This window comes from Acyrthosiphon pisum, chromosome A1 (genome assembly GCF_005508785.2).
Source record: "Acyrthosiphon pisum isolate AL4f chromosome A1, pea_aphid_22Mar2018_4r6ur, whole genome shotgun sequence".
In the NCBI taxonomy this organism is placed as follows: domain Eukaryota; kingdom Metazoa; phylum Arthropoda; class Insecta; order Hemiptera; family Aphididae; genus Acyrthosiphon; species Acyrthosiphon pisum.
Genome location: NC_042494.1, coordinates 89777925 through 89796710, shown reverse-complemented (window position 1 = coordinate 89796710; position 18786 = coordinate 89777925). Strand labels below are relative to the sequence as shown.

The following is an 18786-nucleotide window of genomic DNA, read 5'->3' as shown; positions in this document are numbered from 1 at the left end:
TTGTTTTCCTTCGTATTTTAACGGGTCTCCCGGGGAAATCGATCGAAATTTAAATGGTTTTAAACGCTTCAATCTCCTTTAAGCTTTTCTCATATTTTTTCTCAGAATGTTTGGCGTTTTTTTCCCAAATGGGGGAAATTTATTTCGTTTTCCCATTCGGCCACCGATTATAACAATGAATTCGGAAAATGTTGTTTTACATTAATTCTTTTTTTGGTATATATATCTGTAGTAATTATCGAGAGAACCGTTAAAAATACTAACTACTAATAATTATGGAACTAAATTAAGCACACGTTTTTAATAAATTAAAAATAATAATCGTTTCCGGTGGTTAGGTACTTCCACCAAATTTTCTTTAATTTACAATAAGTCATAGTTTTTTAATCAATCATGATTTAGTTTTCCCGTTGTTGAATTAAACATTTAAATAACCCGACGTCAAGTTTGGTTTATCAGTTAAAAGTCGGGTAAGTATAATAATATATATTAATTACTTAAATTACTAATAAGCAATAGGTATCAGTTATTGTTTTTACTATAGTAGATATTTTATAAATTTCGTCTACTATATCATTATGGATTGAGCTCGGGATAGAGTAATATTTATTATTTTGAACTTGGATATAATATTATGATTTATGTTCTTCTACAATATATTTATATTGCAGGTTAATAGCTTAGTACCTTGTGTTCTATTACACAACAAACACGCTTATATAAATTTTACACGTGAAGTTTGTCTGAGATGTAGAAACTTTTACTGATTAAGAAGTACCTATACAGAGTGATAATTTTAACGTAAATGGGTTAATCTCTACAAGTTTAAGTTATAGGTGATATCATACATCTAAAAACATTTTTTTTTTGTTTTGCAGTAGTTACCTTCAATCATTTTCGCCGTAAAAATAACTTTTGATTTAAAAATCCCTCAATCATTACTTTGAACTTTAGTCTATTTCGTATGTATTTTTTTATGAATTCTCAATATTCTCCTTAATTAGAGATTGGTCATTGGTGTATAAATTATATCGACAATTGAGTATATTGACTACTGAATAGTGAATACTGATAAACAACAAAAGTATCGCTTTATATACAAATTATATAAATATATATAATAATATGATGGACGTGTTTTTGTTGAGCTCAACAGTGTTTTGTTATCATCGAGTATTAAAATGTCAGTAAATACTTGAGCTTTGGCGATATTTATTTTTTGTTTTAAAAATATAAAACGATATGGTATAACTTATAAAGGAAATTGTTTTCCTTTAAAAATTATCGAATAAGATAACACCTAGATTCGTGTTGAATGTTAATAACGAATTAAAAAGTGTACTTGTTGAATTTAAAACGTGTCAATATTCTCAATATTACTTATTATGCGATAACCCGAACATAAATTAAGCGTGGGTTCGCTTATCCATTAGCATTTTCTAAATGTAATCAATAATACCGTTACATATGTTCTTACTTAAAATAAATACTTAAAAACAATTGAACCTTGTGCAGGATTAGTTTTATTAATCGTGTGTCAATACCTACTCAATTTAATTCTATTGATTTAATTGCACCATATATGCATATTTATTTTGTGTTTAATTGATATTTAGTATTTACTGAAGTGTTATTATGTTGTATGCGTTTTGTAAATTATTTACTACAGTTAATATAATAATAATATTTTTAAATATGAATGTTAATACCTAACAGTATAAAATACAGGTGAATATTGCGTACTTATAAAACACTTTGTTTGGTTCTCTCATTTAATGGAAATAATATCCTATCTGAGACCAATATCTAAAATTTTGAATTTGACGTGTTTAACTGTTAACAAACTTGTAATAGCATGTACAATATGCTGAAACATTTTAATTTTTAATAAATAAAAAAAAAGAATTTGACGTGATAATATATTGCGTGATTTTTGATAATACATGATCCTATAATCCATCGATTTTTAACGAAGGTTTTTAGCTCGTTTTTTAGTAAATACGAGTAAACCGATCTTGGTTGGGATTTTGTTTTTTTTTCAGTAATTATTATAGAATCATTTACATTAATGATCTAATTTATAATATTTAAAAAAATTTACTCTTAATCCGTAAACCACACATTACAAACTGTGATTATACATTATAGAAAAGAAACAAATAACTACATATCAAACATTTTATTAATGTTGAAAGTTATGAGTATTTTTAAATTATATAATATTTGATATACCCGCATTACTAGTTTAAAAATTAAAATATCGTAAAAAACCAATGTATAAACTATAAATACAGATAATGTTCTCACCTTTAAATGTTATTAACGCGTCAATTTACTCTAATAGTAAACCGTAGTATATTAAACATATATTAAACTATTAAAGTTAACACACATTCATTCCAAAATGAAAAAATAAATCAACTTTTTAATTTACTAGTTAAAATATCGGTATCTATAATATACACCGATGAACTCTTAGCACCTTAATATAGTATTACTACAGTAGCTATTGGTTAATTTATTTTTTTGAGGTGCATCTCGATCACAATCTAATCAATTATTATTAATAGGTCCAATTAAAATTTTTAAAATTTCTAAATTTATCACTTAGGGCATTATTTATTTCTCCTATTTGTTTATTTTTGTTTAACATTTCCATATTTTATAGTTATTATCTCCAGAATTATCTCCATTACAAAATTATAATATTGTTATAAATTATAAATTATAATAAGTGTTTAGCTATCGAAGTTTTTACTATATAGAAGCCACTATTATAAAGAAATAATAATATTATCATTAATCGTGATAGTAGCTAATAATAAATACACTTATATTTTAATGGGGAATTATTAACGTTTATTTCATACACCATCGGTTCTCCCAGCTAATCCAAAATATCCCAAGGAGCAAGGACCATGATATATTATTCATAACCCTTCGGGTAGATAAATTGAAAAATGGATTTTTTAGTGATGTGACCAAACTAATGAATGTAAGTACTAAGTTAATACTGAGTACTGTGGATTATAAGATCTAAATTTTATTAAATTGTATACACAGCATTAATGAGCACCATTAAACTCGATCATTAAATTGCAGTGGTCTGGAAAACGACTCATTATTCTCGAAATAGATACTTCAACATGGCACTCAAAATATTATGGGGAATCGATACCTCACTGCCTTCTGTAATGATAAATCTTTTTATCATTTCAAATAACTAAATACTAATTTACCTGATATTGTATTTGTACTATAAATTTCACATTAAATACTTAAATTACAAGGGAAGCGGGATGAGGTATAGAAGGAGTTCTCCTCCTCGGGGCGCACCGTTGTTTTAGGTAAAAAATCAAATGACTAAATTAATTTGTTCAGTTAATTTATATTTTTCATTACGATACGTGGGATTAGTGGGCAATTGGAAGATTGTGTTTACCTACTATATCTGTCATATAGTTCGTAAGTGCATATTATATTTCTGTTTGAGCTATATCTATAACTATAGCTATTCAACGTGATGCCGTCAAATCCACCAAAACAAACATTATATTTTTCTCTCGTATAATTTAATTTTGTGGCTTTTTAACCAGAAACGAAAACAAAAATGCAATTAGGTTTTCAAATATTGTTTTTATTTTAAATCAAATTAATTAATCAATAATAATTTAAAACTAGCAGCTGACAATTGCTTCACAGACCAAATATATCCCATAAACCGATAACCCGCTGTGAAAAAAACATGGCGAGTAGGTATTTTTAACGGTATTTTTAACCATGTACGGCATGTACATTCTACAAACAATGTAAAAATGTTGGTCCAAACAGGATCTGGTTTATTTTGAACAGGATTTTGTGTTATGCTCAATATTATATTATGCTCATTGGATTATTTCGATACTCGTTGTATAACATTGCCAAATATTTAATATTTTATTCTATATAATTAACAAATAATAATAATTTATATTATGATTAAAACAGTTTTTTTTTTTGAAAGTGGCGCACTATTTTAATATAACATATCATGTCAATTTACCAGTAATGTTTAAGTACTTTATAAACTAGTAATTAACATAAACAAAAGGAATTTAACTATTTACATATGATGATGTATTGACGAATAACACAAAAATAATGTAGTATCAGGAATGGTTATTAGTGCGTAAAAATCCTACCTAGACATTATGAAATTCTTCCAAGTCAACGTTTATAGATTTTAGTGTGTGAATGCTCTTGACCATAATACATGGTAAGTATTGTGACCTAGCCGCAAAAAAAAAAAAAACCAGGAATCGAAAATGTTTTGCGAACACAGCTTTTTTTGGTGCTGAGTACAAGACAATTTCGGGTTATTTGTTTTTGACGTTCTCGGCAATAAAAATCATGGTCACTATAGTCTTTTGCACGCACCATTAACGTTTCGGTATAATGAGGCTAAAATATGTTTAGATTTTTTCTTATCATGTGTATCCCTCTATATAGAGACTTTGGAGTGGAGTTGAGTGCAAACAACAATTAATTAGTTATTTACAGTAAAAACATAATTTAATGTGATTCACCTGAAAACGGAAACGATTATTTTTAAAGTATTAAGATTGTTCAAAATTGCAATGTACTTTTGATTATAGGATATAATATCTCTGGTGGATTTTACGTATGTTTTTGATACTGCAGCAGAAAAACGCCAACGTCACGTTCCGTCTTATCGACATAACGATTTTTGAATTGTTAGTAGTTTTTGGTATTTTGTATAAATATAATATGTTCCAAATTGTTACTTGAAAATTATTAGTGTGATGTATAGACATTTTCAACATAGTGTTGTTTAATTAAAATATATTAATATATATAATATAAAATTAAAATAATATAAAATTGTATTAATTGCTTATACTGCATTGGCCATCGTTGCATACAATTATTAAAAGTTCACATTATTCTTAGAATTGTAGATTTTGTTGTTTTTTTTATTATAATATTGTACATTTTAAGAGAAAACGTAAGCTATCATAACTTTTTTGCCATCGTGTATCAACTGAAAATAGCTGAGTAAGATTTGTAAAACCAAAACATGGGTAGGTTACATAGCATATTTTCGATTATTACGACGCACGCAGATAATACAAAAATGTAGGAATTTGCACAAATACACACTAATAACACGCCTAAAACGTTATCTCGATGGCAAACATGTGTATTAATTATTATTTTTTATTCTCATAATAATATTATATATCTACGAGTTGTTTACGCTGTTTATAGATTTTAATTTAGTGATTTCCCAAGTATACGATAAACTCATTTAACTATTTAGTATTAACGTGTGCACACACATACATATTTATAATTGTATGTTATGTTATGTAACATTGTAACAACTGCGAGTTCAAATTATTTTATTATAGTACACATTTCAATAATGTTTAATACTTATTTACATTCGTTGGCATTGATCCAAATTTTTCCATTTTATATTTTTTTCTTATATAAAAGAAAAAATATAACAGAAATTGTCTATATTATACTTGATATATTTTTTTACAATGCACAAAGGTACCTATGCTTCAGACGCTTCAGTAGTATAATATCACGGCTAATGTTCGTTAGGAATTGTGTAGCTATGATAATTTTTCATAATTTGATGTTTTCTCTTTTCAGCACGATGCTCATTATTTCACCACAATAATATTGTGAACAACTATACTCGACTCATTGTTGTAATTGGTGTCTTTACTTAAATTTAAACACCTGTATCTCACCTGTAGTTATGGTTGGTTCCATTCACTACGTTTATGTAATGTGGGTCTGTTGAAAATAGTTATTGTACACTATAGACGTTTTTGGATAAATTACGTTTTCGCATTTTTGTATAATAGGCATATTATATAACATTATGTATATTATTGCATAATATTATAATATAAGGGGGTAGAACTATTTTATAATTTAAAAACAATCAGGCTTACATTTTATATTGTATACAATATGTATGTGACACGAGTATATATTGTTATTGATAAATAACAATATACATAAACTTAAAAAATGAATTATTCAATTAAAAATATTATATTTTTTAAATCCTAAATTTAAAACATCGACAATTTTTTGAGCTTGAATATTAAATAAATAATTTATATAATATAATATATATAATAATTAATTCTAAATATTGTGTTTTTACATGCAGAAGGTAATAATAAAAATAACTATCAAATTGTGACATTTTTCATTTCATCTTCAATTGCTCTAAATTATTACCACAACGCGCTCCACTATTGTATCATTCAAATCTTTCAACATCCCCTTCAATATTCAAAATATATTTTCCACCCAAAAAAAATATCGGCGTAACCCAAACGGGTCCCGCCAAAAAAGGTTTTACCTACGTAAACTCCCAAACGGCTCCAGTATTCAACAGCAAATACAGACCTTAAGGCTTAAGTATGTATGCAGTGGGAAGGAATTAGTGTTGTCAAAAACGAGAGCCGTGATGTATTTATAAAATGGGAGCCATATAAAATAGTACCTTTTTGTAAAACGAAAGCCCTTTGGGAAAAATAGTTGCCAAAATAGGCTATGTCCACAAATATATTTTATTCCTATCCGATCATTCTTTAATCAAACATGCTATATTATTGATATGTATTTTTATTTTGCATATTATTATTTATATTTTCCAAATTAATGTTATAACTTATATAAGCCTTGTAAATTTAAATTTATTTTTTGCACTGTCGAGACTATTATTGTAATAATAATAAAGCACAAAAATTAAAAATATGTCACAAGCATCGTAACAAGTAAAATATTGCTCTTATAAAAAAAAAACTGCATAAAATAATATAAATACTTTGTTTTGTCAAAGGAATTCATGATATAACAGCAAAATTATAATTATTATGTTCAGACAATTATGTATTGTTAGTCCCTACTCCCTAGCTATACTAATTAAATATTTTCATTAAAGTTAGTTTTTATTACAAAAATATACATTTTTGTTATTCGTTATGCGTCGAATGACTACAATGATTCATAATGCATTCGAAAAAATAATATGTTTTCAAAAAACAAATATATAATTTTTTTATCTTTCAAGACAATTTCGCACAAAATAAAGTAGTGTAATAATTAGTGTAGTCATGTTCATTCGTTATATATATTATAATTGTTTATTCAGTTATCAGTAAACGTAGCAGTTTAACGATAATTTTATAATTGTATAACTATATACAGATATTCGACAAATAAGTATAGTTATATTAGGGATGTAAATACATATGTGATAAAAATCATTTTTTGCTTAGATATAGTAGTAGAATATATGATTATAAAATATACAAGTATTTAGAGTAGTAATTATTTTAAATGATAATATAGGTATAAGGTATCTGGTATTATATATTAAAAGGGCATTTTTAGTATTACAAACTATACAAAAAAAAAAAAAAAATGTAGACAGTACTTACCAAGTAGGTAATAGGAGTTTAAAATATTTAAAACTATAGGTACGTGTATTAATACGTTAATTTTTATCCATATCAACTTATCTTATACTATCTACTCAGGGGCGGATTTACCCATAGGCCACCAAGGCACGTGCCTAGGGCGCAATATTTTTTGGGACGCAATTTTTTAGTTAATTTTTACTTTTTAATTTTTAATAATTTCATAATTATGTTTATCTAAATTTATATTTTATATTAATTTTTTTCGTATACAACTTGCATGAAACTGGTGAATGGTTCACGTAGTCACGTCGCAGTAACGTTTTAATATATAAGCTATAATAACCTTGCCGTTTAAGTTTAATCCTGCGACCGGCGTGCGCCGCGTTGCGCCGCCACCGCTAGAGCCTAGAGCATGATATAAAAATTATTTATATCATGGCCTAGGCCCTAGAGGTTCGACATCGAGACTCGACGAGGCAGTTGCCGGCGTCGCCTATGTTAATACATGAGAGGTGGTATACGGGTGTGCGGCGTAAACACAAACAATATTGTGAATGGCGCATGCGCAAAACACCAGCCAAGGCAGTCAAATTTAATATACTGCCTCGGGCCGCCGGGTACATTGTATATAGGCGCTCTACTAGCTAGGTGGGGGACAGCTCGCACAGTGTTTACTGGAATGACCCGACTCACCCCGCACCCGGCACCATAGTTAGAATACTGGAATTAATTCTGGGAATCAAATGTCTTGATAAAGTAATTAATAATAATAAACATAGTGCATACAGCATACTGCTCAGAAATCTGCTAATCGATTACGATTATAGAGACTAGAGTGCTCACCACCAAATCATAGATAACTTTGCTACAGATAAATCAAGGCGCAAAATAATTTAATTATTGTACAAGTGTACAAATGTACCAATGCAAAATTGTATTAATATTTATTTGTTTAGTTCGTATGTATAAATATAAAAATACCTAAATACAATTTTGTTACAATTTGTTTTATTTCATGAAACATTACTCCCCCCCCACCGGTGGGAGCACGCCTATGTACGGGGCGCTAGTGTTGAAATCCTAGGGGCGGAAAAATGGTAAGTCCGCCCCTGTATCTACTAGTTATTTGCCTTATACTGTATAATGTAGGTACCTATACAATTATTGCTAAAAATAAACTTAATATAGTATATAATATAATGTAAGCAAATATTTTTATGTTAAAAATTAAAACTGATATCTAAATTCGGAGGGTTGTAGAGTTGCTCCAGTGGCGTTGGGTTTTCACCCTAATTCAAGTTAGTGTTTTATTGGGGTTCAAAGTTTCCCGCTGTGTAAAAATGATGCCAGAGATATGGTAGGTATAGTGTTGACTTGTTATATTGAGTTTTCCTCCGTAACTTGGCTTAGTGGCGTCGCTTTGTACGTGAATTTTGCCCCTTTAACTTAATAATCGATTAATTTGTTTACGACGAGGAGTTGAATTAAAACACATATAGGTAATTTGATGAAAAATAATTGTAAACGCAAATTTTAAATTTTTAAATCAACATGGATAAACTGAGAAGGTAGATAGTTGTGTGAGCTAAGTGGGTACCTAAACGTGACCGTAATGCATGTTGTATAGTAATTATATTATCATAGGTTGTAACTTTTAGAAGTATCTATCAAAGTTTCTTGATTGAAGACGTATATATATGACGTTAATATTTAATGAATATTAATTATTTTATTTTAATTTTTGGCATAAACCAGAGTGTAAACAGATAACAAAATTATAACTGTGAATTCATAATTATAACACAAAAACGTGTTTGAATTGTTGTGTGTAGTTGTAAATTATGTAGGTGTGATGGTGTATTGGTGTGTACTGTATTCTATTTTATAATCTAGTTTATAGTGCATCATTAATCGTAAGAAGTAGGTACTGCAATGTACAAAAGTTATAAGTTTCAGTACCCAACAGGCATATTGTGATCATTATAAATCATTATTCTTGGGATATCATTTGTGTTTTATCGTGTTTTTCACACTAATGATTATTCAAATTCAATTGCTAGGTAATTGTAGTTTCTAAGCTCATCGCGATGAATGTATTAATTTGTTTTACAGTAAATTTAAAATTCCAAATGTCTATGAAAAAAAATTATGCATATTTATATTATATTATATCATTGATATTTTTAAATTGCTTGATTAGTTTTAAGAAGCATAACGACTTATGTTACTATTCCAACCTTGTATTACATTTTTAAGCTTTAGTTACTAAAATTGAAATTACAATAAATTATAACTAATTACAAAATAATTTTAAAATGTTTGCGAACTACTTGTGACTTGTGAGGAACATCGTACTAAACTTTTCACCATTTATAAAAGAAACCTAAAAAATACGTTCTAAAATATATTATAATATATTTATAATAATATGTATATTTTATGGTGTATAAAAATAATAATTTTAGTAGGTAACTATTAGAGAAATTTTTAAAGCAAAGTAAAGTATTAACTATTTTAGATTTATTTTAGATTCTGAGTGGAGCGATGAGTGTATTGCTTTTACAATGTGTTTTTTTTTTTATCAAATTCGATTTTTGATGTAATTCTAAAACAAATGACCGTAGAGACATGCAATTTTCACTAAATATTTATAATAGCATTTTCTACACATCAATATATTTTCAAACATTTTCAAAATATTTTGAAGTGTTTTGAAATGTGTACGGATATTTTCAGTTAATAATTTTTTTAGTTTTTTTTTCTATAGATGTCAATAAAATTTTATTCGTTGGGTCAAAAAGCTTGAAAAATTAATACAAGACTCTTGATTTATTGTTACAACAGTAGTTAAAAAATATTAAAAATACATAGGCACAATTTTTTGTTATAAACATTTAAAGTTTGATTATTGACATCATTTATCAAATTTAAAATAAAAATAATGATTTTGTAGTTAAAAATTAAAAATTAATAAAATGTTCAACTATTATAGCCCAGGATTCAAAATTTTTTTCAGTTCCTAAAGGGGATTACATTTTATATTAAAAAACCACACTACTGCTTCTTTTTTCGCTATCATTAATGGTTATATCAGTGCGTTGTCTTAGCTCGTAACCTAACCAAGAGATTTGACTACCTTGTCATCTGGAGCAAATGTCTTGTTCGAGTTTCAATTTTCCCTAATGTAAGTCCATGGTGTTTCCAAGAGGCAAACATCTATTAGCTCTCACTATTCCAAAGGGGACGTTAATAGTGTCCGTGATTTTGCGTTCATTTTTGTTCCTTCTCTTTCTAAAACCCATATCACCACTTTATTTCCTGTAAATCGTTCAATATTATGTAAGGCTTTCTTAGGTTGCTGTTGAATTTAAGCTTTCTGCCTCATTAAATTCCTTGAACTTAATGCTTTTATTAGGCTAATTATAGAATACAGGTCGATTGTCTGGAATCGGTACACACCTCCGGTCGACTGACAACAAATCGAACGCATCCAGCTTAACCTCTCGCTTGTAAGGGTTTTAATTATACCTAACCTTCCCCATGACTAATTCCCCGATGTTTCTGGCACTCAATCACCCTATTCCGCCCGATATTCGTCTCCCGATTTAGTGACCCGTTCATTCTCTATAATTCCTTGGTGGCAGAATTCAATACCTTTTTATCTTCTTGTGGACAGCGACGGATTAAAAGTTAAAGACGCCGGGGGCAAAATAAATGTAACGCCTCTTTGCCACAATTTCTAAAATAATTTATATTTTATTTATAATTATAATTTAAATTTAAATGTTTACAGTGTAATGGAAAAATTGTGGGTAAGTGGATGTCGCTCTGCTGTACAGTAGGTTACAAGTGGGTCACTGTATAATGGATAGTATTAAATTTGAAATAGTTTCAGAGTTCCCGGGCACCGTATTCGTATAATTTTGCTCATTTTGTTGACATACTGTTTGTTTTCTTGTTTAAGTTTCTATCCACATTTTAAGTTATAGTTGTATTGTTATATTGCACTATATTATGTTACCTTTGGGCACAGCCCTATTTTATATTTTATAGGTTAAATAGGTAAGTACAATAAAATAAAACATTCATAATACATTCATCGCTCCGCTCAGAATTAAAAATATTATGAAACGCTGAGTGTATAATATACAATAACAATTAGATTATGATCATACTACTATAATATAGATAGGTAATAATTTATTATAATAATAAAAATAATAATAGTAATGAATTGCGTTATCTGTAATTTGAATATTGACTCACTTTCAGTTGTGTGCTGTAACAAAGTATAGACTATAGAGACGTCACGTATTACATTTAAAATAGAGTAAACAAGTTTTGTTTGTTCAAGTCTTTGTGCTATCAACAATATAAAAAAAAAAAATATTTTCTCTATAAAAATACAGGGTGGAGCTTATAAGTAAGTGTAGCCAAATGCAAACTAAAGATACAACACGTCGTTGGGTGGGAATCGTCCTTATTGTTTCGTTTATAATTTATTATATTTAATAAAAATAAAATATATATTTATAATGTTCTATAATAGAGGTACCTACCTTTAGAGGTACACTTATAAGGAAGTATACATGTCCCTTATTCTATAAACATGGAATGATATCCGTTTTTACGTATATAGGTACCATTTAGAAAATCTTGAACTTATTTTATTATGATAATTAATGTTGTGAAATGTGAATTACAGAAATACACCGGTGCACCGCAGTGGCGTGAATAGTAACGCGGTAAAACTGACGCACGTGCCTCATCATCAGTGCACCACGAATTGGATAAGCTTTGCAAGTTTAAACATGGGGCTTAGAATCAATCCTATATTCTATTTACGAGGTAGCCAGACGTGTAGATCGCTATATTTATGATGTGCGGACAAATTTCCAATAATATGTTCCAGTTGGTCGGTGGTGGGGGGAGGGGGTTATTGTATGTTTATTGAACATGTGTGTTTCGTCTAAGTGTTTGCATCGCCACCGTAGGATAAACTACAGCCGGCGGTATTTCAAATTTTGATACCGGCATCCGGTATTTATTTACTACCAGTATCTAGGTATTACTGGTTGTATACTTACCTCGGTAATTACGGACAATATCGTACGATTCGTACCTCAGTAATTATCAAAAATACCATAACTTCGGTAAATTAATTGTAGTACACAATTTAATTAAGTGTTTAAAAGTTTCCACCCTAGGATAGGGCTATTATATAAATTATTATGTCATTCTGTTTATATAAAAATAATAAATAATAAATGTAGGTATACGGTATTTTCAGAAACAACGGCATAGGTTAAATAGGGGGGCTTTAGGGTCTAAGCCCCCCCCCCCCAAAATGTCGATAGCCCACCCAAACATTTCCTTCATTTTGTTTTAAGCTTATTCAATATTATCAAAGTAAGGCCCTATTAGCCCTATTAGCCCCCCCCCAAATCTCAAACGCTATTTGCGCCTATGAACAACGGTAATTACCGATTCACGGTATACCGATATTCTAAAACACCGAAAATACCGGGTATCGGTAATTTTAAAAACCGGTAATTACTGGTTTATCGAAAATACTGACAGCCCTAGAATAAACGTTTGTGAATGATGATGAGACAAAAATTAACATTCTAAAAATGATTTTTTTATTTTAATTTTTACAATACTATACGCTGTTGAGATTATAAATATGGATGTATTCGGGATTTGAGTCTGGTTAAGACTCGTGTGCGTATCAGAGTTGTGTCACAGTATATCGTTTTATTGTTTTATATTATATCAACTTTTGTACGATCCGATATCGTTATTAGTATAGGTACTAAGTAACGTTACTTATGACGTGAAGGTCTGCAGTGTTGTATCTACTATATCTCGACGTAGCGATAACAGTGTCACCTGCACTACTGTCGTTATGAGTTTATGGCTATAATAAACCAACTTCACTCCTATACTTGATACTGTTATGTTTTTGTTTTGTATGAGTAAATTTTGACCGTTTGTTTCGTCCAATTATTCCTATGTAATTAATGATAAGCTTCAAAGCCTCAATAAAAAATGACCGTATTAGTTTTGAGTTTTAGAATACGGTTGTAAACTTGTAACTGTTTCGGGAATATCAATGATTTATTGTTTCAATTTTTAGTAGGTAAAAATTAAACCGTTAAATAAAGGTGTTATGAAAAAATAATAATTTAATAATTTAATAATTTATAATAATAATTTAATTTATTAATTTAATCAACGTTAGTTGCTGGCTGTAAGTATAGCTAAAATAAAATTAAAAATCTATTTATTTAATTTTCGCCGCTTAATTGAATTGCTAAATTTTAAAAATACAGTCCATTTTGTATTTTGACCATTTGTTAATATTTCCATCTAGTTCTTCGTCCATTGTTAAATATAATATTTATAAAATATAAGCAGAGTTCAATAAAAAATAACGTTTTTTTGTTATTTAGGATGCTGTGGTACAGCTAACGATATATACGTGTTTTAAAAAAAAAATAATAAATATCACCGACTATAGTCAACACCATCAGTAGTTTTGTTTTTCATTGTTATACATTTTAATATTTAGGTGTTTATTATAAAAGGAAACCAAATTTAAGTTTTTATACATTCTATTTGCAGGTGGTCAATTTTAATTATAGTTACTTATTATAGCGTGTGGAGTATTTTGCAACAGACAATACAATTTTAGTGTACTTTATTTTTTACTAATATTATATGAAATACCCATTTCGAGATTCATAGCATTTATTTTTGATATTTGTTTTTGTAAATGAAACTATATATGATTTGGATTTCATCTCTATGGACTCTATGCCAAGATGTAAATGTAAAATTAAAAATGTAACCCTTTTCTGTGTAGTTATATAATATATTATTATATATTAACACTAAACGATGACGCTATAATTGTTGATGTTTGTTGATTTTTTATCAATCTCATAGTTTTTGGTTTATATGAACAAGTTAGAAATCTAGACCAGTCATGGATTTATACCTAATTATAATTCGATTTACACGTCGCTCAAAGCACAACGCGTGTTTGGTGCCATTTCTTCGTACCACACGAGTTTAAAATATAATTCAATTTACATAATCTGATTTTTTTAAAACTTTTTTTGGGTTGAAAGTTCAAATATTTTATTACGATTCAATACAAGCTTCTAACAGCATTTTTTATTCACAGCACAGTCAACCCGTCATTATATATATTATATATTTTTATTATATAAATGTGAAATATTCAACGTCGGTAAAAAGAGGCGTGTGGACCTTTGCAGCCTGATGCCTCGTGATTGTTGATAAAGGCTTCATGTTTGGAAAGCGAAATCACATAATATAATTTTTCATCGCATATATATATACTCATCATATAAACAATATAGAAATATTAGCTATAAATCACCTATTCGACTCTGTTAAATATATAATACTCAAAAGACATAAAATTATTATTAGGTACCTGTATATAACGCCGGAACAAAGTTAAGCTTATCACATGTATAATTCTTGATGTGGGTACATATTTCCGATTTTTGTGGGCTATATACGTATGTATACTCTGAATGGCGAGTCGTATAATATATATAATAGTTGTACTGATATGAAATTAACTTTCTTCAATTTTCCGAATACCTACGGCGTGGGGGCTGTTTTTGTTGAATGGCTGAACGGTCTTTTATTTTAATATTTTTCTAGAGAGATTTACAATCGACGGGCTGTGATCTGCTCTGCAGAATTACGCGCGCTTAGATCTAGACGCAATTGGTCGAAGCAATGCGAAAGCAGTTCCAACTCTCTATTCAAACAGGGGAGAAAAATATCTAGACGCACTAAGCCCTCAGGCCTCAGGGTTATGGACGTAATCCTAAGGTAGTTTAAAGAGTTTGGATTAACGCGTACTACACATTATTCTTTAGAATCGTGCGTTTGCGAAACGACCATGGGAAATCCTCACGTTAGTGGAAATCACTGAAAATCACGTACGGTGGCGCTGTGGCCATAGTTGGTTTTCTGTGTGGATACTCGCGACTTGGACTTTGGACTCTGGACTTTGGTGTATCAGAAAAATATATTTGGTACAAAGTATATAGTTTAATGTCATCGTTACATTACGTTCATCGTCGTTACATGTCGGATTATTGTTATTGTTGTTGTTCATGGTCGACGCGAAAAACGTTAAAAACACAAACTATTGTTAATATTATATAAAAGGGTGCAAATGACGTAACGCAACAGTAAAACGTTTTTCTTATTTTATACGCATTTACAATTTCAAACTATATTGTACACGCTGTCAAAAACTTAATAAAAATGGCGGTTGTTCGGCGAGGTCGCGGTGGTTGAAATTAAGTTACCCGCGTCGTATGACTCGCGATTATAAAAATGATTATTAATGACGACGTTATAATCATTGTTGCCTGTTGGTGTACAGCACGGGAGGTTTTTCTTTATTAATGCAAACAACAGTACTTATTCAAGAAAGCTACTAATTATTAAATTTTTTAACATTTAATAACTTTAAAATCTGAATATTAAGTTCTGATGAAATAACGTAGTTTTTAAGTTTTTATAATGCCTCTATAAGACCTCGTAATTTCCATCATGATCCGTAAACATAATTTTGGAAGCTTGGTTTTTTTTTTTTTTTTAATATTTCAAGATGCTCAGCCAACCTATTGCACCTATTATTTAAAAACAGTTATATTATATGCCGGTGAATTAGTTTTCAGAAAATCTGTTCAATTGATAACGACTGTATAACACTATTTGCATTCTATTATTATTCAACGCAATTTATTCGTGAATTTAGTACTTCTTTTTTTTAATAAGTGAAAAATCGAAATAATAATTTAGACCGTGAATTCCCTCTCCATTCTTTTGGCTTCATCGTCATTAGTCAACGGTTTCTTGGAAAAACATTTTCTCCGCAGTATAGTACATAGGTATTACGCACAAATAATTCTGTCGAGGTAACAAAATTAATTTATGGCTTTATTCTCATTTATAAAATACATTCGTCATTTAAAAATTTATAAATGTATCGACCCTTTAAAAAGAAAGCAAGTTTAAATAACTCAGTAGTTGTAATATGAATTCATTATAGTTTTCGTATACCTATATAATATTATTATTTATATTAGAAAAGCTAATATTGCGTATTTTTATCAAATTAATTCGGTCTAAAGCACACAATGGTAATTTCAGTTCAAAGACAATAAGTGGTCTATACTCCATTCCAAATAAGAAACACCACGGCAGCTACGGGCAAAACCGGTTTTGCTACGTAAAAGTGGGTGTTTCTTATTTGGAATAGAGTATAGACAATAATAAACAATATATTATAATATTGTGATTTTGCGTCGACGACTATAATTATTTTGTAAGTAATTAGAACTCGTAGAATATATATATTTTTTTAAAGTAAATATGGGCATTTTAATATTTATCATTATAAATGCACGAATTATGAATAATTTTATATGTCTTGGAAACCATCGATTTCTTTGAATGAAAATATAGACACTACACTCGACTGCAGGAGTGGAATTGTAGACACTACATTCGACAGCTCGAAAGCATCAATATAAACATAGCTGGTATGTTTACGTAGATATACCGGGTGATCCATTTAACGTAAGACCCTTAATATTACAAAAAATATTTTTACATAAGTAACTAAGTCTTACATTTTTACTATTTTTTACCGTTACATTTTTTTTTATATTTTTACCTTATTTCAATGGCGTGCATTTTGAATTTCTGATTCAAAAGCAGAATATTTATTGAAGTACTTCGATGTATAAAAATTTAGTTTAAACGAGTAGTCTATATGATTTATAAGAATTATTCAAAGTTTATGTAGAGTGGAATGGTATGCAGGGGACAGGGGTACCCCACAAAATGCTGCTTCGCTACTCCATTCATCTAAAATTATAATAAACTTCTTGTGTAATTGTCTGAAATTTGATATTATTGATCGAAATACTCAGAATAATATTCTGTTTAGGAATATAAAATTATAAATTTATATTGTAATTTATAAGGGTAGTCAACTTAAAATATTATAGTGATAATAAATAGTACAAAATATATAATTTTTTTCCTCGAAAAATGTTGTTTTAGTAACGACTTGAAATCATATTCTAAAAAACATTTATAGTGTTTTCTGATGTGAATGACGTACGTCTTACGTTAAACGGATCACCCCGTATATATTATAATAATATTTGGATTTTTGAATATGTTTGCATTAAAATATATGTTTAGTCGCTATATTATATACTCGAGACTGTATAATATTATAGTATCATTTATTCGCGTTGTAGACGAACCGGACGTACAATATTATAATATTGTTGTCAAATCTAGTTGGTGTGGCGGTGTTTTTCAAATCTTAGTGGGCATTGTAATGTTCCCATGATTATTGTAAATTATAGTATATAATAATTAATAGTTTATTATTATTATGCTGATATAGCGGCTGCGGTGTGCGTATATACCACAACCACACATACGATACAGCACAACTATACGACTGACATGGCCGATTGTGTTTTGTGAATGGATCAGCGTTTTGTATTAAGGCGGCGGCGGCGATGACATTGTCATAACAATCGTAATAACACTGTACACACGTCTGTCTTTACCTGTCAGCCGCTACAAAATATATAATCTTTATGTTATAATATTATTATGTATTTGTATCTACTATTAGGTAGGTAGTTAAACTACTATACAGTTATAAGGATAGTAAAATATAGTCGAAACTTACGGAGAACGATCTATTTAATTATGCACAAATTTTTTTAATCGATCGTCTTTCGTTTTTTTCTTTTTACCGTACGTACCTAGTGATTTTTTTTTTATAGATTTGTAAGTGTTTTGAAGGAGCATGTTATAATATATTATAGTGGGTAGTGGAGGGCACTCCTTGCAGTTTTTATTAGATTAATATACAACGACATTTTTGGAAAAATACATGCATATAGGAACGGTCGTGGTGGTGCATGCGTAATTTCCACCGATGTACAGGTAGTCAATTATAATATATAGCGTGTAAATTCCACTGGCATGTTTTTCAATTCGAAAAAATAAATGTAAATTCTCCAGTAATTAATGTTAAATACACTGATATAATAAAAAATTCAAAACCAAATTTGTATGCACAACTCCAGCACAAGCACAATAATAATGTACTAAAGTCTAAAATATATATTTAATATTATGTACTTACAAAACAAAATTATTTAATCAAAACTGTAAAATGTAGCAATACGAACAGAATGTCAACTTTATAAAATACGTATTACTCGTATTATCA

The 18786-nt window shown here is 29.0% G+C and overlaps 1 protein-coding gene across 3 annotated transcripts in view; it reads left to right on the top strand.

Moving 5' to 3' along the window:
* LOC100169464 (insulin-like peptide receptor) overlaps positions 1 to 18786 on the top strand; it is a 55131-nt gene that overhangs the window by 22706 nt on the left and 13639 nt on the right. The window lies entirely within an intron of this gene.